The sequence below is a fragment of the Saccopteryx leptura genome, chromosome X (genome assembly GCF_036850995.1).
Source record: "Saccopteryx leptura isolate mSacLep1 chromosome X, mSacLep1_pri_phased_curated, whole genome shotgun sequence".
Classification (NCBI taxonomy): domain Eukaryota; kingdom Metazoa; phylum Chordata; class Mammalia; order Chiroptera; family Emballonuridae; genus Saccopteryx; species Saccopteryx leptura.
This window is the reverse complement of record NC_089516.1, coordinates 80,551,855-80,575,021: the sequence shown is the minus strand read 5'-3', so window position 1 is coordinate 80,575,021 and position 23,167 is coordinate 80,551,855.

Here is a 23,167-nt window from a genome sequence, read left to right as displayed (position 1 = left end):
ATTTTATTTTTTTAATGGGGTGACATCAATAAATCAGGATACATATATTCAAAGATGACAAGTCAAGGTTATCTTGTCATTCAATTATGTTGCATACCCATCACCCGAAGTCAGATTGTTCTCTGTCACCTTCTTTTTTTTATAATATTTTTATTTTTTTAATGGGGTGACATCAATAAATCAGGATACATATATTCAAAGATGACAAGTCAAGGTTATCTTGTCGTTCAATTATGTTGCATACCCATCAACCAAAGTCAGATTGTCCTCTGTCACCTTCTATCTAGTTTTCTTTGTGCCCCTCTCCCTCCCCCTTTCCCTATCCCTTTCCCCCCTCCCACCCATAACCACCACATTCTTATCAATGTCTCTTAGTTTCACTTTTATGTCCCACTTACGTATGGAATAATGCAGTTCCTGGTTTTTTTCTGATTTACTTATTTCACTTCGTATCATGTTATCAAGATCCCACCATTTTGCTATAAATGATCCGATGTCATCATTTCTTATGGCTGAGTAGTATTCCATAGTGTATATGTGCCACATCTTCTTTATCCAGTCATCTATTGACGGGCTTTTTGGTTGTTTCCATGTCTTGGCCACTGTGAACAATGCTGCAATAAACATGGGGCTGCATGTGTCTTTACGTATCAATGTTTCTGTGTTTTGGGGGGCATTACAATACCTGACTTCAAACTCTATTATAGGGCCACGACAATCAAAACAGCATGGTATTGGCAGAAAAATAGACACTCAGACCAATGGAACAGAATAGAAAGTCCAGAAATAAAACCACATATATATAGTCAAATAATTTTTGATAAAGGGGCCAACAACACACAATGGAGAAAAGAAAGCCTCTTCAATAAATGGTGCTGGGAAAACTGGAAAGCCACGTGCAAAAGAATGAAACTGGACTACAGTTTGTCCCCCTGTACAAAAATTAACTCAAAATGGATCAAAGATCTAAACATAAGACCTGAAACAATTAAGTACATAGAAGAAGACATAGGTACTCAACTCATGGACCTGGGTTTTAAAGAGCATTTTATGAATTTGACTCCACAGGCAAGAGAAGTGAAGGCAAAAATTAATAAATGGGACTACATCACACTAAGAAGTTTTTGCTCAGCAAGAGAAACTGATAACAAAATAAACAGAAAGCCAACTAAATGGGAAATGATATTTTCAAACAACAGCTCAGATAAGGGCCTAATATCCAAAATATACAAAGAACTCATAAAACTCAACAACAAACAAACAAACAATCCAATAAAAAAAATGGGAAGAGGATATGAACAGACACTTCTCCCAGGAAGAAATACAAATGGCCAACAGATATATGAAAAGATGCTCATCCTCTTTAGTTATTAGAGAAATGCAAATCAAAACTGCAATGAGATACCACCTCACACCTGTTCGATTAGCTATTATTAGCAAGACAGGTAATAGCAAATGTTGGAGAGGCTGTGGAGAAAAAGGAACCCTCATACACTGTTGGTGGGAATGTAAAGTAGTATAACCATTATGGAAGAAAGTATGGTGGTTCCTCAAAAAACTAAAAATAGAACTACCTTATGACCCAGCAATCCCTCTACTGGGTATATACTTTTCTACTGATATAGAATCACAGTGTGGTCAGGAGATAGGAGGCTAAACCAAGATTGCCTTTAGATAACTGGAGGAAAGTTTACCTTTGGAAAGTGACACACATATTTAAAAATCAACGTTCAATGTATGAAGTTTATTATTTCTCAAAGTCCCCAAACCCAATTAGATTTTTAAATACATTGACTTGAGCTTCAAGAAGACATAATCCGAACGTGATTAATATAGAAGAAAAGCCTGATTCAGTATTCATAAGATGCTTATGACAAAAAAGATCCATAAAGGGTTCAAATAAATTCATAAAAACTGTATACTATATCCTTTCCTGGAGAGTCACAATGTGTATTAGAACATTAAAGCATTTTCTGTTTATGGAGGACGTATTAACAGGACTAGTACACTTCAGAACCCAATTTGGTAGCTGATGTGTTAATCAATGATACAATGTTGTAATGTGATAACAGGACATTGGTTTGCCTTGAGGATGGATGGCAATAAATGTCTTCTTGCTTGGCAACTCAGACTGATTTGCAGTGGTTTCCTGGGAAATGGCGCTCTGGAGATCACCAGGGTGCATCTAGCTCTGTAAGGAATAGTGATTAGTTACTGTTGACTACCATGAACGAGGCAGTATTGTTTACTGGCCTTGGCCTTGAGTATTTATACAGCAACTATACATTTCATATTTTCCAGATAGTTCTGATTTTAAGTATTTTGTTCTGGTGTCCACATATTTACAGTAATAGTTATGGGACCATCTGATATTTTATTCAGAAAATATAGTAGAAATAAATATGTAAAAATGAAATTGAGCAGTAAGAATTTGTTCATCTTTGCCCATGATTGTCCAAAAAGAAGTCACTGCTTTATCACTTGACAGCTGGGTAATCTTGTGGAATATGGGTCTTTGGCAAGTTTTTTAATAGCCTGAAGGAAAGATCTATGAAGATTATTCAATTATTGAAAGCATCAGTATGAACTCAGTTTTATTATTTTAAAAATATGTATTTTCAAGCTCTGTTCACTGAAAACACTTAAAAACAATTAAATTCTAGTGCCAAAAAGCAATCCAGTTGCCAGATTGAGATTCTGAATTCCACTTAGTACGATAAAAGGAACCAAGGTTTCTTAAATAAATTTCTGTGCCAAGGAATGTCCATGATGAATCTGGAGTATTTTGTCACACCAGGATGCAAAGAAGTTCAGAAACTGAGATAAGGGAAAAAATATACATTGATCTCTGCCCCTGGTTTTTGACATATAATTTGTGAAACCCTTGCAAATTCCTAAGTGATAAGAGCAGTAGGAGCATCTTTGTTTCTAGGAGCATTTTTGCTCACAAAAATTAAGGGATCAGGGAACGTGCAGATACTTCAGTACTTTCAACCTTTTGTATAGTGCATTTTCACCAATGAAAGTTGGTTTTGCATCTCATTTGCATAGTAGAACACCTTTCTTTGACTTGTCTTTTTTTCTGATGTTCTTGTTTAATTTAAAAATATCAAATGCTTCTTTTTTTATCGCTTCATATTCATTTTGAAATATCCCCTAATTTTTGTGAGCAATATATTTGGTCTTTGAGCCCGCTTCCTGACAAAGGGCTCTTGTGATACAATTTCCTGGGTGATACAGAATAAGTGCTGGTGAGGATGTGGAGAAAAGGGAACCCTCCTGCACGGCTGGTGGGAATGCAGACTGGTGCAGCCACTGTGGAAAACAGTATGGAGATTCCTCAAGAAATTAAAAATTGGACTACCTTTTGAACCAGCTATACCACTTTTAGGAATATACCCCAAGAACACCATAGCACTGTTTGAAAAGAAGAAATGCACCCCCATGTCTATGGCAGCATTGTTCACAATAGCGAAGATCTGGAAACAGCCCAAGTGTCTGTCAGAGGACGAGTGGATTAAAAAGCTTTGGTGCATATATACTATGGAATACTACTCAGCTATAAGAAATGATGACATCGGATCATTTACAATAACATGGATGGACCTTGATAACATTATACTGAGCGAAATAAGTGAATCAGAAAAAAACTAAGAACTATATGATTCCATACATAGGTGGGACATAAAAATGAGACTCAGAGACATGGACAAGAGTATGGGGGTTATGGGGAGGGGGGAGGAGAGAGAGGGGGTTGGGGGAAGGAAGGGGCACAAAGAAAACCAGTTAGAAAGTGACAGAAGACAACTGGACTTTGGGTGATGGGAATGCAGCATAATCAAATGTCAAAATAACCTAGAGTTGTTTTCTCTCAACATATGTACCCTGATTTATCAATGTCACCCCATTAAAATTAATTTTAAAAAATACAAAAAAAAATAGTAATGTTGCTATGAACATGGGTGGGCAAGTATCTGAGTCCCTCCTTGTTTATGCCATATTTTAACAATAAAAAATTAAATTGTTAAAAAAAAAGAATTTCTTGGATAATAGAATTGTTTTTTGTTCTAATGTGGGGACTGTGGTTGCCTCCTGGATGACTCCTGGATCAGGGCTGGTCACAAGAGAGACCAAGCCATAATTAGAAGCTTGGAGTTTTCAGCCCCATCCCCCCACTTCTCTAGAGAGGGGAGAGAAGCTTAAAAGGGAGTTAATAATTCAGCATGCCAACATGAGGAAGCCTCTGTAAATATTCCAAAACTATGGTGTTCAGTTCCAGATTGTGAACACATCCACATACTTGTGGGATGATTCCCCCCAACTCTACAGGGACATAAGTTGTCACTCTTAGGAACTAGCCAGACTTTGCCCTATCCATCTCTTCATCTGGCTGTTTATCTGTATTTTTTATCATGTTGTGTTATAAACTGATAAATGTGTTTCCTTGAGTTCTGTGAGCTGATATAGTAAAAAAATGGAATTCTAGGTAAAGAACATCTTGAGAACTTCTCATTTATAGTTGATCAGTCAGAAGCACAGATAAAAACTTGGACTTGTGATTGGGTTGTTCCCTATACTGAAACACTACTTACTAGGGTTGTGTCAAAGGGTTCAGGAACTAAATTGAAGAGACTTTCACTGGCCAGACATGAAAATATTTGAACATCAATAAAGGTAATAACTACAATGGACAGAAATATATCCATATATTTAAATATATGAGTTAATAATGATACTTAAAAATACAGTTTCCCGGCCCTGGCCAGTTGGCTCAGTGGTAGAGCGTTGGCCTGGTGTGCAGAAGTCCTGGGTTCGATTCCCGGCCAGGGCACACAAGAGAAGCGCCCATCTGCTTCTACACCCCTCCCCCTCTCCTTCCTCTCTGTCTCTCTCTTCCCCTCCCGCAGCCAAGGCTCCATTGGAGCAAAGATGGCCAGGGCGCTGGGGATGGCTCTGTGGCCTCTGCCTCAGGCGCTAGAGTGGCTCTGGTCGCGACATAGCAAAGCCCTGGATGGGCAGAGCATCACTCCCTGGTGGGCAAAGCGTCGCCCTCTGGTGAGCATGCCGGGTGGATCCCCGTCGGGTGCATGTGGGAGTCTGTCTGACTGTCTCTCCCTGTTTCCAGCTTCAGAAAAATACAAAAAAAAAATACAGTTTCCCAATTTGCAGAAAGGTAGGAAACGAGCTTACTATTTTGAAACTGGTGAATACAATAATAGATCAAATATTTAACCTGATTTTTTTCGTGATAGATACAGAGAGAGAGACAGAGGAAGGGACATAAGGGACAGATAGATAGGAAGGGAGAGAAATGAGATACATCATTTCTTTGTTGTGTCACCTTAGTAGTTCATTGATTGCTTTCTCATATGTGGCTTGACCAGGGGACTACAGCAGAGCAAGTGACCCCTTGCTCAAGCCAGAAACCTTGGGCTCAAGCCAGTGACCTAGGCTTAAAACCAATGACAATGGGGTCATGTCTATAATCCCATACTTAAGCCAGAGACCCTGCATTCAAAATGGTGATCCTGCATGCAAGCCAGATGAGCCCACGCTCAAGCAGGCAACCTCAGGGTTTTGAACCTGGGTCCTCTGTGTCCCAGTCTGATGCTCCATCCACTGTACCACTGCCTAGTTGGGCTAACCTGACTTTCTTGTACACATTCTTTTTTGTGTAACCAAGTACTGAAAAAAAATGTTGTTTTTGTGGAATATTTTTAGCCAATAAATTAAGAAGGAATTATAGAATTTTACACCTGTTAATGAAATTAATGGGTTTATGCAATGGTCATCAATGTCTGCTAACATTACAAAAAGAGTAATAACCAAATATCATATAACTCCCAATAGAAAAACAAAGCAGTGCTTATCAGGGATGTAAATAAGGGATATAGTTAATATCATTTTTATAACTATGTATGATGCCAGGTGGGTACTGGAAATATTAGGAGAAACATGTTGTAAAGTATATGATTTTCTAATGACATGCCATACACTTGAAACCAATGCAAAATAATACTAAAAGCAAACCATAACTGAAAAATTTTTAAAAAGTGTATAAAAATTTAAAAAGCAGTACTTATGGAGTATTTTTGCCAAAAAATTTTGCCAAAAATCAGATTCAAATCTGATTAAACTTCTAGATATAACTATGAATTTTAAACAAAATACAATAACAAAGACGTGAAATAACATCACAAGGATGTAAGCAAGAACATACAGACTTGGGTTTAAAGTGAGGATGTCAGGGAGCAGTATCTATACCATAATGATGAACACATGTCATCATACATGTGTCCAAACTCATAGAAAGTAGCACAGGGTTTTCAAAGGATGAATTGCAAATAAGAATTTATCAGAAAACAACTGAAAACTGGAGGCAGACAACACCAAGCCTAGACTCAACCAACTCTACAAATAAAACACCATGATGAGAAGACAAAGGAGTGCAACCCAAATGAAACCACAAGAGACACCTTTGAGAGATGAGCTGAGTGATATGGAAATAATCAAACTTCCAGATGCGGAGTTCAAAATAATGATTGTAAGGATGCTTAGGGATCTTAGAACAACAATGGAGGGGCAGTTTGAAAACCTAAATAAAGAAATAGCAAGTATAAAAAAGAACCAGTCGGAGATGACAAATACAATATCAGAAATAAAGACCACAATGGAAGGAATTAAAAACAGGATAGATAGAGCAGAGGATCGAATCAGTGAGTTAGAGGACAACTGGAATGAAGGCATGAAAGCAGAGAAGAAAAGAGAAAAGAGACTCAAAAAGTCAGAGGAAACTCTTAGAGAGCTCTGTGACAACATGAAGAGAAATAACATCTGCATCATAGGGGTTCCTGAAGAAGAAGAAAAGGAACAAGGAATAGAGATGTTGTTCAATCATATCATAGCTGAAAATTTCCCTAAATTAATGCAAGAGAAACTCTAACAAGTCCAAGAAGCACAGAGGACTCCATTAAAGAGAAACACAAAGAAACCTACACCAAGACACATCATAATTAAAATACCAAAGCTAAATGATAAAGAGAAAATATTAAAAGCTGCAAGAGAAAAAAAAGTTATCACCTACAAAGGAGCCCCCATAAGGATGACATCCGACTTCTCAACAGAAACACTTGAGGCCAGAAGGGAATGGCAAGAAATATTCAAAGTAATGCAGAACAAGAACCTACAACCAAGACTACTTTATCCAGCAAGGCTATCGTTTAAAATCGAAGGAGAAATAAAAAGCTTCCCAGACAAAAAACAACTCAAGGAATTCATTACAACCAAACTAATGCTGCAGGAAATGTTAAGGGGCCTGTTGTAAACAGATCAAAGTGGGAAAAGAATATAGCAAAAAAAGGAATACACCTTTAAAGAAGAAAATGGCAATAAACAACTACATATCAATAATAACCTTAAATGTAAATGGATTAAATGATCCAATCAAAAGAAATAGGGTAGCTGCATGGATAAGAAAACAGGACCCATACATATGTTGTCTACAAGAGACACACCTTAGAACAAAAGACACACATAGATTGAAGGTAAAAGGATGGAAAAAATATTTCATGCAAACGGAAATGAAAAAAAAAGCTGGGGTAGCAATACTTATATCAGACAAATTGGACTTTAAAACAAAGGATATAGTAAGAGATAAAGAAGGCCACTACATAATGATAAAGGGAATAATCCAACAGGAAGATATAACTATTATAAATATCTATGCACCTAATATAGGAGCATCCAAATATATAAAACAGACTTTGATGGATTTAAAGGGCGAGATCAACAGCAATACTATAATAGTAGGGGATTTCAATACCTCACTAACATCACTAAATAGATCCTCAAGAAAGAAAATTAACAAAGAAACAGCAGACTTATTGGAAACACTAGATCAACTCGATTTAATAGATATCTTCAGAACCTTTCACCCTAAAGCAGCAGAATATACATTCTTTTCAAGTGCTCATGGTACATTCTCTAGGATAGACCACATGTTAGGGCACAAAAGTGCTCTCAACAAATTTAAGAAGACTGAAATCATATCAAGCACTTTCTCCGATCACAACGGCATGAAACTAGAAATGAATCACAGCAGAAAAGTTCAAAAATTCTCAAACACATGGAAACTAAATAGCAGGGTGTTAAATAATGAATGGATTAAGAATGAGATCAAAGAAGAAATAAAAAAATTCCTAGAAACGAATGACAATGAGCATACAACAACTCAAAATTTATGGGACACAGCAAAAGCAGTGCTGAGAGGGAAGTTCATAGCACTACAGGCACACTTTCAGAAGCTAGAAAAAGCTCAAATAAACAACTTAACCCTGCATCTAAAAGAATTAGAAAAAGAACAGCAAGTAAAGCCCAAATGTAGTAGAAGGAAGGAAATAATAAAGATCAGAACAGAAATAAATGACATAGAGGCTAAAGAAACAATACAGAGGATCAATGAAACTAGGAGCTGGTTCTTTGAAAAGGTAAACAAGATTGATGAACCTTTAAGTAGACTCACCAAGAAAAAGAGAGAGAGGACTCAAATAAATAAAATTATAAATGAGAGAGGAGAAATAACAACTGACACAACAGAAATACAAAATATTGTAAGAAGATACTATGAAGAACTGTACGCCAAAAAACTAGACAACCTAGATGAAATGGACAAATTCCTTGAAACATACAATCTTCCAAAAATCAATCTGGGAGAATCAGAAAACCTAAACAGACCAATTACAACAAATGAGATCGAAACAGTTATCAAAAAACTCCCAACAAAGAAAAGTCCGGGGCCCGATGTCTTCACAACGGAATTCTACCAAATATTCAAAGAAGAACTAACTCCTATCCTTCTCAAACTATTTCAAAAAATTCAAGAGGAAGGAAGACTTCCAAACTCCTTTTATGAGGCGAGCATAATTCTGATTCCAAAATCAGGCAAAGACAACACAAAGAAAGAAAATTATAGGCCAATATCTCTGATGAATATAGATGCTAAAATCCTCAACAAAATATTAGCAAACCTGATCCAACAATATATGGAAAAAATCATACACCATGATCAAGTGGGATTTATTCTGGGGAGGCAAGGCTGGTACAATATTCGTAAATCAATCAATGTGATTCATCACATAAACAAAAAGAAGGAGAAAAACCATATGATAATTTCAATAGATGCAGAAAAAGCATTTGATAAAATCCAGCACCCATTCATGATCAAAACTCTCAGCAAAGTGGGAAGACAGGGAACATACTTCAACATGATAAAAGCCATCTATGAGAAACCCACAGCCAACATCATACTCAATGGGAAAAAATTAAAAGCAATACCCTTAAGATCAGGAACAAGGCAGGGGTGCCCCCTTTCACCACTCTTATTTAACATAGTCCTGGAAGTCCTAGCCACAGCAGTCAGACAAGAAGAAGAAATAAAAGGCATTCAAATTGGAAAAGAAGAAGTAAAACTATCATTATTTGCAGATGATATGATATTGTATATAGAAAACCCTAAAGTCTCAGTCAAAAAACTACTGGACCTGATAAATAAATTCAGCAAAGTGGCAGGATATAAAATCAATACTCAGAAATCAGAAGCATTTTTATACACCAACAATGAACAGTCAGAAAGAGAAATTAAGGAAACAATCCCCTTCACAATTACAACCAAAAAAAATAAAGTACCTAGGAGTAAACTTAACGAAGGAGACTAAAGACTTGTACTCGGAAAATTACAAAGCATTGATAAAAGAAATCAAGGAAGATACAAACAAGTGGAAGCATATACCGTGCTCACGGTTAGGAAGAATAAACATCATTAAAATGTCTATATTACCCAAAGCAATCTATAAATTCAATGCAATACCAATTAAAATACCAATAACATACTTCAAAGATATAGAACACATATTCCAAAAATTTATATGGAACCAAAAGAGGACACGAATAGCCTCAGCAATCTTAAAAAAGAAGAATAAAGTGGGAGGTATCACACTTCCTGATATCAAGTTATACTACAAGGCCGTTGTACTCAAAACAGCCTGGTACTGGCATAAGACCAGACATATAGATGAATGGAACAGAATAGAGAACCCAGAAATAAACCCACAGTTCTATGGACAACTGATATTTGACAAAGGAGGTAACGAAATACAATGGAGTAAAGACAGCCTCTTTAACAAATGGTGTTGGGAAAATTGGACAGCTACCTGCAAAAAATGAAACTAGATCACCAGCTTACACCACTCACAAAAATATATTTAAAATGGATAAAAGACTTAAATGTAGCCGTGAAACCATAAGCATCTTAGAAGAAAACATAGGCAGTAAGCTCTCGGACATCTCTCGGAGCAATATATTTGCTGATTTATCTCCACGGAGAAGTGAAATAAAGGACAGGATAAAAAAATGGGACTATATCAAACTAAAAAGCTTTTGCACAGCTAAAGACAACAAGAACAGAATATAAAGACAAACTACACAATGGGAGAACATATTTGACAATACGTCTGATAAGGGGTTAATAACCAAAATTTATAAAGAACTTGTAAAACTCAACACCAGGAAGACAAACAACCCAATCCAAAAATGGGCAAAAGAGATGAATAGACACTTCTCCAAAGAGGACATACAGATGGCCAATAGGCATATGAAAAAATGCTCAACATCACTAATCATTAGAGAAATGCAAATTAAAACCACAATGAGATATCACCTCACACCAGTCAGAATGGTGCTTATCAACAAAACAACACAGAATAAGTGCTGGCGAGGATGTGGAGAAAAGGGAACCCTCCTGCACTGCTGGTGGGAATGCAGACTGGTGCAGCCTCTGTGGAAAACAGTATGGAGATTCCTCAAAAAACTGAAAATCGAACTGCCTTTTAACCCAGCTATCCCACTTTTAGGAATATACCCCAAGGACACCATAGAACAGCTCGAAAAGGAGAAATGCACCCCCAATGTTTGTGGCAGCATTGTTCACAGTAGCGAAGATCTGGAAACAGCCCAAGTGTCCGTCAGAGGACGAGTGGATTAAAAAGCTTTGGTACATATATACTATGGAATACTACTCAGCCATAAGAAATGATGACATCAGATCATTTACAATAACATGGATGGACCTTGACAACATTATACGGAGTGAAATAAGTAAATCAGAAAAAAAACTAAGATGAATCCATACATAGAAGGGACATAAAAATGAGACTCAGAGACATGAACAAGAATGTGACGGCAACAGGGGCGGGGGGTTGGGGGAGGGGGATGGGGTGAAGAAGGAGAGAGGGGTTAGGGGAGGGGAGGGGCACAAAGAAAACCAGATAAAAGATAAAATAAAAATAAAAAAAGAATTTATCAGAAAATGAAAGTTTAAAAATTGCATTTTTATTAGCGTCAAAAATAATAAAAATACTTTGGAGTAAATTTTTAAAAAGAAGTAAAACTTTGGCTAGATATGTCAGTTGGTTAAAGAGTCATCTTGATATGCTGAGGTTGTGAATTTGATCCCCGGTCAGAGCACATACAAAAACCAATGACAACATGAATAAGTAGAACAACAGAATTAACCACTTTCTCTCTCTCTCTCTGAAGATTGATCTTCTCTCTTTAAAAATGAATCAATAAAAAAAAAGTTAGAAGAAGTACAAAACTTACACCCTCAGATACAGTAAAATGTTGAAAGAAATGAAAGATCTATATAAATGGAAAGACATACACGTGTGTGGAGCAGAAGACTTTAAATTGTTAAGATGACAATACTCTCCAAATTGATCTACAGATTCAGTGCAAACCCTACTAGAATTCCAGTTGGCTTCTTTGTAGAAATTTACACACTTATCCTAAAATCCATATATAGACTGTGTAACTTTACAGTTTATCCAGTGTAAGTGCATAAATAGGCATATGGCTATGATAAGATTGATCAGCATATATCAGTTTTCTTTGAGGTTTCTTGTACCTGAAAATCCAAGGAGAGTATCCTACATCTTGCACATTCACAGATCTTTCCATCCTTTGAAGTTCCCTTTAATATAAAACCCACCACCCCCTGACATCTTCAGAATTCAGTATATAAACTCTCGGTTTTGGCAAAGATCTTAGATTATCTAGTCCTTGAATTTCCAAACCTATCTGTACATCAAAATCACATACAAGGTTTATCAAAAGTATAGATTCTAAATCCCCAATTTTGAAATCTCTGCAGTGGGACTCAGGAATGTATGTTTTCAACAAGTTCCCTTAAGGATTCTTAGAAGCTAACCTATGTACAAGCATTTAGGAAGCATAAACGTTTTCTAGCCTCTCACCTACTGCATGATCCCTTCTATAACACCCCAACCGGTGGTCATTCAGTCCCTCAATAATGACTTCACAAGCAGCTCATCCCATTATTTAGATAGTTTACACTGTTGGAGAAAGTTCTTTCTGAAATGATGACACTCACAAACCTATTTTGGTACTAGTTCTGATCTGAGATGGTAGATAAATTTTGCAAATGTCTCTTTTAATTTAAGGAAAAATAAAATCAGAAATACAAGTTTCTTTTTTGAAGATGATGAGTAGAGTAGCTTTTTAAAAAAGTTTCTTGTCAGCAAGAATGTAAGTTAAAAGAAAAAATTCAATGCAAATATGTTAGGCATCTCTGTGCAAGAAGCCATTGTTCACCAAGATACCAATGATTTCTCTTTTAAAAGATAAGAATTTCTCTAAGATTGAAATTTTCAATATTTACTTTCTTTTTCTTTAGAAAACATTACAGATCTGTTGTCTTTTAGTTGTTGCAAATACAGCAAAACATTGTTCAGATGAATTTTTTGGTGATAATATGATGGTTGGTGTAAAAAATTAATATTTTGAAAATTGGATTGGCTAATGTACAACATCCAAAGTAAGTTTATTCAACTTTTCCTGGAGAAAGCATTGTGTTCTAAGCCTGTTAAAGATCAACTAATCTTTTTTTTTTTTTTTTTTTTGTATTTTTCTGAAGCTGGAAACGGGGATAGACAGTCAGACAGACTCTCGCATGCGCCCGACCGGGATCCACCCGGCACGCCCACCAGGGGGCGACGCTCTGCCCACCAGGGGGCAATGCTCTGCCCCTCCGGGGCGTCGCTCTGTCGCGACCAGAGCCACTCTAGCGCCTGGGGCAGAGGCCAAGGAGCCATCCCCAGCGCCCGGGCCATCTTTGCTCCAATGGAGCCTCGCTGCGGGAGGGGAAGAGAGAGACAGAGAGGAAGGAGAGGGGGAGGGGTGTAGAAGCAGATGGGCGCTTCTCCTGTGTGCCCTTGCCGGGGAATCGAACCCGAGACTTCTGCATGCCAGGCCGACGCTCTACCACTGAGCCAGGGCCAGGGCCAAGATCAACTAATCTTGATTGTAAAGTTAAAGTTAGGATAATCTTTCTATTCCTTCAAAATAAAAATGTTTAAAAATGTTTATATATAGCATAAAATTTGTTTGGTTAATTAGTGTCTGACAGTTTCCCTTCATTTTCAAATTAAGATCAAATTATATTTACCACATAGATAACAATGGGAAAATGTTTTGTGATGTCTGCTGTGAGGACAGAGTGGGATGGTGGCAACCTGACCACCATGTACCAGTCAATGCAATTTTTATATAACAGAACAGACCTCCAAATATTTGGGTTGCCCTTATACACCTTTTCTCCTTTGAATTGAATTTATTAGGTGACACTGGTGAACAAAACTATACAGGTTTCAGGTGGCCAATTCTACAACACACCTCTGTACACCATATTGTGTGTTCTCTCTCTTCCCACAAGTCAAGTCATGGTCTATCACTTTATATCCCGACATACTCTCCTCCACACTCCCTCACTCATGGGAAATCACCATACTGTTCTTCATGTCTATGAGTTTTTTTTTTCTTTTTAGTCTTTTTTTGCTCAATCCCTTTACCCCTTAACCCAGTATGCCCCCCCAAAACTGTCAGCCTGTTCCCTATGAGTCTGTCTTATTTTACTTGCTAGTTCATGATGTTCCATAGATTCTACATATGAGTGAAATCATAAGGTACAGTACTTGTCTTTCGCTGACTGGTTTATTGCACTTAGCATAATGTTCTCCGGATCCATCCATACTATCACAAAAGGTAAGATTTTCTTCTTTTTTATGCTGAGTAGCATTCCACTGTGCAAGTATACCAGTTTTTTTATCCACTCATCTACTGATGGGCATTTGCGCTGCTTCCAAATCTCGGCTATTGTAAATAACACTGCACTGAACATAGAGGTGCATATATCTTTTGAATTAGCATTTTGGGTTTCTTCAGATAAATTCTCAGAAGTAGAATTGCTGGATCATAAGCCAGTTTTATTTTTAATTTTTTTATGGTAACTCCAAACTGCTATCCAAAGTGGCTGTACCAATCTGTATTAGATTGGTACACCAACAGTGCACAAAGGTTCCCATCATTTGTTGTTTGTTGATGTATGGATGATAGTAATTCTGACAAATGTGAAGTGATTGATATCTCATTGTGATTTTACTTTGCATTATGATTAGTGACGTTGAGCATCTTTTCATATGTCCACTGGCCATCTATATATTCTCTTTGGACAAGTGTCTGTTAAGGTCCTTAGCTCATTTAAAAAATTTTAAATACTTATTTATTAATTTATTTATTTATTTAATTTAGAGACAGAGATAGACAGACAGACAGGCACAGACACACAGGAAAGGAGAGAGATGAGAAGCATCAATTCTTTGTTGCAGCACCTTAGTTGTTCATTGATTGCTTTCTTATATGTGTCTTGACAGGGGGGTTACAGCCAAGTAGTGACCACTTTTTCAAACCAGAGACCTTTGGGTTAAAGACAATGACCTTGGGGTCATGTCTATGGTCCCACCGTCAAGACAGCAATCTCGTGCTCAAATCAGCGACCCTGTGCTCCAGCTGGTGAGCCCACACTCAAGCTGCATAAGCCAGCGCTCAAGCCGGCAATCTTTGGGTTTTGAATCTGTGTCCTCAGCATCCCAGGTAAACATTCTATCCACTGCTCCACCACCTTGTCAGGCTCATTTAAAATTTTTTTAATTGATTTTAGTGAGAGAGGAAAGGAGAGAGAGAGAGAGAGAGAGAGAGAGAGAGAGAGAGGAACATGGAGTTGTTCTTGTATGTGTCCTGACCAGGGATTGAACCGGCAACCTCTGCCCTTTGAGACAATGCTTTAATCAACTGAGCTACCTGGCTAGAGATTTAGATCATTTTCAAGTTGAATTAATTGTTTTTATGTTACTGAGTTTTACAAGTTTTTTATAAATTTTAGATATTAATCTCTTCTGAGATTTATCAAAAGATATGTTCTCCCATTCAATAGGTTGTCTTTTCATTTTGTTGATAGTTTCATTGCAAAAATTTTTAGTTTGATGTGGTCCCATTTGTTGTTGTTTATCTTGCCTGAGGCAATATATCAAAAATATTGTTACCATAAACATCTAATTTTTTTTTATGAAGTGAGAGACAGGGAGGCAGAGACAGACTGCCGCATGTACCCCAACCAGGATCCACTTGGCAAGCTCCTTACTAGGCAATGCTCTTACAGTCTGGGCCGCTGCTTCGTTGTTTGGCAACCAAGCTATTTTAGCATCTGAGTAAAGACTATGGAGCCACCCTCAGTGCCAGTGGCCAACTTTGCTCTAACCATTCGAGCCATGACTGCAGGAGAGGAAGATAAAGAAAGAGATGTGGTGTAGAGGGGAGAGAAGCAGATGTTGGCTTCTACTGTGTGCCCTGACTGGGAATTGAACCCGGGACTTCCACATGCATGCTGACACTCTATCACCGAACCAACTGGCTAGGGCCAAAAATGTCCAAGATTTTACTGTCTGTTTTATTATAGAATATTTGTGGTTTCAAGTGTGATATTTAAGTCTTTTACCCTTTTTGAGTTTTTTTATATGATGTAAGAAGGTGGCCTAGTTTTATTGTTTTGCACACATCTGTCCAATTTTTCCAGTACCATTTATCGAATACACTGTCTATACCACATTGTATGTATTTGCTTCTTTTATCACATATGAAATGACCACATAGGTGGAGGTTAATTTCTGAGTTCTCTATTCTGTTCCATTCTATCTGGTTGTCTTTGTGCCCCTCCCCTCCCCCCACCCACTCTCTCTCCTTCCTTGCCCCCTCTCCACCCCCTTACCCCACCCCATTACCATCACATTCTTATCCATGTCTCTGAGTCTCATTATTATGTCCCATCTATGTATGGATTCATAGAGTTCTTATTTTTTTTCTGATTTACTTATTTCACTCCATATAATGTTATCAAGGTCCATCCATGTTGTTATAAATGATCCGATGTCATCATTTTTATGGCTGAGTAGTATTCCATAGTACATATGTACCAAAGCTTTTTAATCCACTCGTTCACTGATGGACACTTGAGCTGTTTCCAGATCTTCGCTATTGTAAACAATGCTGCCATAAACATGGGGGTGCACTTCTCCTTTTAGAACAGTTCTATGGTGTTCTTAGGGTATATTCTTAAAAGTGGGATAGCTGGGTCAAAAGGCAGTTTGATTTTTAATATTTTGAGGAATCCCTGTACTGTTTTCCACAGTGGCTACACCAGTCTGCATTCCCACCAGCAGTGCAGGAGGGTTCCATTTTCTCCACATCCTCGCCAGCACTTACTCTGTGTTGTTTTGTCGATGAACACCATTCTGACTGGTGTGAGGTGATATCTCATTGTGGTTTTAATTTGCATTTCTCTAATGATTAGTGATGTTGAGCATTTTTTCATATATCTATTGGCCATCTGTATGTCCTCTTTGAAGAACTGTCTATTAATTTCCTTTGGCCATTTTTTGATTGGATTATTTGTCTTCCTAGTGTTGAGATTTACAAGTTCTTTATAAATTTTGGTTATTAATCCCTTATCAGTAGTTTGTCTTTTTATTCTGTTCTTATTGTCTTTAGCTGTGCAAAAGCTTTTTAGTTTGATATAGTCCCATTTGTTTATCCTGTCTTTTATTTCACTTGTCCGTGGAGATAAATCAGGAAATATATCACTGCAAGAGATGACGGAAAGATTACTGCCTGTGTTTTCTTCTAAGATGTTTATGGTTTCATGGCTTACATTTAAGTCTTTCATCCATTTTGAGTTTATTTTTGTGAATGGTGTAAGTTGGTAGTCTAGTTTCATTTTTTTTACAGGTAGCTGTCCAATTTTCCCAACACCATTTATTAAAGAGGCTGTCTTTACTCCATTGTATGCGCTTAACTCCTTTGTCAAATATCAGTTGTCCATAGAGCTGTGGTTTTATTTCTGGGTTCTCTATTCTGTTCCATTCATCTATATGTCTGGTCTTATGCCAGTACCAGGCTATTTTGAGTACAATGGCCTTGTAGTATAACTTGATATCAGGAAGTGTGATACCTCCCACTTTATTCTTCTTTATCAAGATTGCTGATGCTATTCGTGTTCTCTTTTGGTTCCATATAAATTTTTGGAATATGTGATCTATATCTTTAAAGTATGTCATTGGGATTTTAATTGATATTGCATTGAATTTACAAATTGCTTTGGGTAATATAGACATTTTAATGATGTTTATTCTTCCTAACCATGAGCACAGTATATGCTTCCACTTGTTTGTATCTTCCTTGATTTCTTTTATCAATGTTTTATAATTTTCCGAGTACAAGTCTTTAGTCTCCTTGGTTAAATTTACTCCTAGGTACTTTATTTTTTTGGTTGTAATAGTGAAAGGGATTGTTTCCTTAATTTCTCTTTCTAACTCTTCATTGTTGAGGTATAAAAATGCCTCTGATTTCTGAGTATTAATTTTATATCCTGCCACTTTGCTGAATTAATTTATCAGGTCCAGTAGTTTTTTGACTGAAACTTTAGGGTTTTCTATATATAATATCATATCATCTGCAAATAATGATAGTTTTACTTCTTCTTTTCCCAACTTGAATGCATTTTATTTCTTCTTCTTGTCTGATTGCTGTGGCTAGGACTTCCAGGACTATGTTGAATAAGAGTGGTGAAAGGGGGTATCCCTGCCTTGTTCCTGATCTTAAGGGGATTGCTTTTAATTTTTTCCCATTGAGTATGATGTTGGCTGTCATAGATGGCTTTTTCATGTTGAGGTATGTTCCCTGTATTCCCACTTTGCTGAGAGTTTTGATCATGAATGGGTGCTGGATTTTATCAAATGCTTTCTCTGCACCTATTGAAAGTATCATGTGGTTATTCTCCTTCCTTTTGTTTATGTGATGAATCACATTGATTGATTTGTGAATATTGTACCAGGTTTGCCTCCCCAGAAGAAATCCCACTTGATCATGGTGTATGATATTTTCCATATATTGTTGGATCTGGTTTGCTAATATTTTGTTTAGGATATTAGCATCTATATTCATCAGGGATGTTGGCCTATAATTTTCTTTCTTTGTGTTGTCTTTGCCTAGTTTTGGAATCAGAATAATGCTCGCCTCATAAAAGGAGTTTGGAAATCTCCCTTCCTCTTGAATATTTTTTTTTAGAAAGAAGTGTGTTTTTTTGGGTTTTTTATTTTATTTATTCATTTTTAGAGAGAAGAGAGACAGAGAGGGAGAGAGACAGAGAGAAGGGGGGAGGAGCTGGAAGCATCAACTCCCATTTGTGCCTTGACCAGGTAAGCCCAGGGTTTTGAACCGGCAACCTCAGCATTTCCAGGTCAACCCTTTATCCACTGTGCCACCACAGGTCAGGTCCTCTTGAATTTTTTGAAATAGCTTGAGAAGAATAGGAGTTAGTTCTTCTTTGAATATTTGGTAGAATTCACTTGTGAAGCCATCAGCACCAGGACTTTTCTTTGTTGGGAATTTTTTGATAACTGTTTCTATCTCATTTGGTATAATCGGTCTGTTTAGGTTTTCTGATTCTTCCAGATTTAATTTTGGAAGACTGTATGTTTCAAGAAATCTGTCCATTTCATCTAGGTTGTCTAGTTTTTTGGCATACAGTTATTCATAGTATCTTCTTACAATATTTTGTATTTCTGTTGTGTCAGTTGTTATTTCTCCACTCTCATTTCTAATTTTATTTATTTGAGTCCTCTCTCTCTTTTTCTTGGTGAGTCTAGTTAAAGGTTCATCAATCTTGTTTACCTTTTCAAAGAACCAGGTCCTAGTTTTATTGATCTTCTGTATTGTTTCTTTGCCTCTATGTCATTTATTTCTGCTCTGATCTTTATTATTTCCTTCCTTCTACTACATTTGGGCTTTACTTGCTGTTCTTTCTCTAGTTCTTTTAGATGCAGGGTTAAGTTGTTTATTTGAACTTTTTCTAGCTTCTTAAAGTGTGTCTGTACAGCTATGAACTTCCCTATCAGTACTGCTTTTGCTGTGTCCCATAAATTTTGAGTTGTTGTATGCTCATTATCATTTTCTAGGAATTTTTTTTATTTCTTCTTTGATTTTATTCTTAATCCATTTGTTATTTAACAACTTGCTATTTAGTTTCCATGTGTTTGAGAATTCTTGAGTTTTTCTGTTGTGGTTGATTTCTAGTTTCATGCCACCATGATCAGAGAAAGTGCTTGATATGATTTCAATCTTCTTAAATTTGTTGAGATCACTTTTGTGCCCTAACATGTGGTCTATCCTAAAGAATGTACCATGAGCAGTTGAAAAGAATGTATATTCTGCTGCTTTAGGGTGAAACATTCTGAAGATATCTATTAAATTCAGTTGATCTAGTGTGTCCTTTAAGTCTGTTGTTTCTTTGTTAATTTTTTCTTGAGGATCTATCCAGTGATGTTAGTGGGGTATTGAAATCCCCTACTATTATAGTATTGCTGTTGATCTCGCCCTTTATATCCATCAAAGTCAGCTTTATATATTTAGGTGCTCCTCTATTAGGTGCATAGATATTTATAATAGTTATATCTTCCTGTTGGATTATTCCCTTTATCATTATGTAGTGGCCTTCTTTGTCTCTTACTATATTCTTTGTTTTAAAGTCCATTTTGTCTGATATAAGTATTGCTACCCCAGCTTTTTTTTCATTTCCATTTGCATGAAGTGTTTTTTTTTTTTCATTCTTTTACCTTTAGTCTATGTGCATCTTTTGTTTTAAGGTGTGTCTCTGGTAGACAGTATATGTACAGGTCCTTTTTTCTTATCCATGCAGCTACCTTATTTCTTTTGATTGGATCATTTAATCCATTTACATTTAAGTTTTATTATTGATATGTAGTTGTTTATTGCCATTTTATTCTTTAAAGCTGTATTCCTCTTTTGCTATATTCTTTTCGCACTTTGGTTTGTTTACAACACGCCCCTTAACATTTCCTGCAGCATTGGTTTGGTTGTAATGAATTCCTTGAGTTTATTTTGTCTGGGAAGCTTATTTTTCCTTCAATTTTAAATGATAGCCTTGCTGGATAAAGTAGTCTTGGTTGTAGGTTCTTGTTCTCCATTACTTTGAATATTTCTTGCCATTTTCTTCTGGGCTCAAGTGTTTCTGTTGAGAAGTCAGATGTCATCCTTATGGGGGCTCCTTTGTAGGTGATAGCCTTTTATTCTCTAGCAGCTTTTGATATTTTCTCTTTATCACTTAGTTTTGGTATTTTAATTATGATGTGTCTTGGTGTAGGTTTCTTTGGGTTTCTCTTTAATGGAGTTCTCTGTGCTTCTTGAACTTGTGAGAGTTTCTTCTGCATTAGTTTAGGGAATTTTTCAGCTATGATATGATTGAACAAAGTCTCTATCCCTTGTTCTTTCTCTTCTTCTTCAGGAACCCCTATGATGCGGATGTTTTGTCTCTTCATGTTGTCACAGAGCTCTCTAAGAGTTTCCTCAGACTTTTTGATTCTCTTTTCTTTTTTCTTCTTTGCTTTCATGCCTTCATTCGACTTGTCCCCCAATTCGTTGATTCGATCCTCAGCTCCATCTATCCTGTTTTTAATTCCTTCCATTGTGGTCTTCATTTCTGATATTGTATTTATCATCTCCGACTGACTCTTTTTTAATATTTCAATATCCTTTTTTTATACTTGCTATTTTTTTATTTAGGTGTTTGTAATGACCATCCATTGTTTTTCTAAGATCTATAAGCATCTTTACAGTCATTATTTTGAACTCCGCATCTGGAAGTTTGGTTGTTTCCATATCACTCAGTTCATTTCCTGGAGCTTTCTCTTGTGGTTTCATTTGGATTGCACTTCTCAGAGTTGGTTTTTCACATTGGTTCTTCTCATTATGTCTGTGTGTTTGGGTGTTTTGTTTGTAGAGCTGGTTGAGTCTAGGCTTGGTGTTTTCTCCCTCCAGTTTTCAATTGTGTTATTTCTAGGTCTTCTTGGGTTGGCATCAGCTATTATTTGTAATCCACTTTTGGATTTGGGCTGCTTTGAGGTCTTGATTTTTTTTGTTTTTTTAACAGGTGATAGTCTTGTTTACTGATCTCAGCAGGGGGCTTATTTGAAACTGTATCTAGGAATGTGGTGGGTGTAACCTGAGTCTCTGCAGGCCACTTCTGCCAGTTACTCTCTCTGGGGGCAGGGTGTTTTCTCAGCTTCAGTAGGGGAAGGTGTATCTCCGATCTCCATGGAGACCGGAGTTACTTCCCCTACTCCCCACTTCTTGTTTTCAGCTGTGTCTTGTTGCACTGATTGGAGCTGAAAAGATGTCTTGAGATCTGTGACCGGAAGCACTTTAGTCTTTTGTTTTGTGGAAGGATCAGCCCCTCCCCCAGCTATGGCCATCTCCAGCACTGGATGTGTCAGCTTCTCAGGTCATACCCTGCATTCCTCTGCCCCTCATTGTCTGTTTCTCTCTCTCCCCTTTCTTTTTGGAAGACAAGTCGACCCTTTCAACACACCTCATTCCCTGGTCGCCAGGCAAGTGGCTGTGAGCAGTATTTTCTGCTCTTTTCCTTGGAGTGTGAGCCCTTCTGGGCTCTCAGCCTCACCCTCCCTCTGTTCCTGTAAGCAGGGGAGATTCAGGCACTCCCTACCAGGTTTGTTGTGGCTTCTTCTTTGCTCCTTGGTTTTTGAGAGCTGTTCTTGTAGTCCAGAGTTGGTTTTTCACGCTGATTATTCCTAAATTAATTTGTAATCCAGTTCGGTGGTGTGAACTGGGAGTCTGTGCATCTACCTACTCCGCTGCCATCTTCAGGTCTCTCCTGTAGTATAATATTTTGAGTATAGTTTTTTACCTCCTTGATTAAATTTATTCTTAGGTATTTCATTGTTTTTGAAGCAGTTGTGAATTGATTGTTTTCTTAGTTTCTTTTTCTGATAGATCATTATTGGAGTACAAAAATGCAAGTGATTTCTGAATATTTACTTTGTATCCTGTTATTTCCCTGAATTCATTTATCAGTTGTAGTAGGGGTTTTTTTTGGTGGAATATTTAGGGTTTGCTATATACAATATCATGTCATCTGCAAATAATGACAATTTTACTTCTTCATACTTTCTTTAATTCTTCTTTTCCCCAGCTTAAGTATGTGCAAGTACTATAACTAGTCTCTATGTAAACCTTGTTTTGAGATCCTTCATTCTTCTCTTCTCCACCAAACACCAATAATTTTGTCACTGTTCTTTTAGAAATATGACGGCTAAACATGAAGTCAATATAAATTTTCTTTGAATCACACATAATATTAACAATAATTTCTGAAAGTGTTGCCTATGTTGTAGTATCAATGCTCATCTTGTTTCCTTTCTGGCCATTTTTTATCCAATTTTTCAGGGCCATGTAAAATTTTTATTAAGTATTTTAAGATGCTAGCTTCATTTCTTTTTTGGTCTCATTTACAAATTAATGAGCATGTTTTTAATACCATAATTCAGGTTAACTCATCCCTCTATTCAGGAACTATAAGAGCCTACTTTGTGCCTGGCCCTTCTCAAAAACTGAGGCGTCTGGTGATGAGTAAAAACAGACATGATCTCACGAGTTTACAATCTAGGAGATAAAAATTTAAATGTTACATTCATGTTGGAGGACAGTTTGGTAGTTTCTTCCAAAACTAAACACACTCTTACCATATGATCCAGTGATCATGCTTCTTGGTATTTTTACTCAAAGGAGTTGAAAATTCTGCCCTCCAAAGAACCTGTAATGAATATTTATAGAAACTTAGCAGTTTTGTTTGCCAAAATTTGGAATCAACCAAGATTTATTTTAGTAGGTG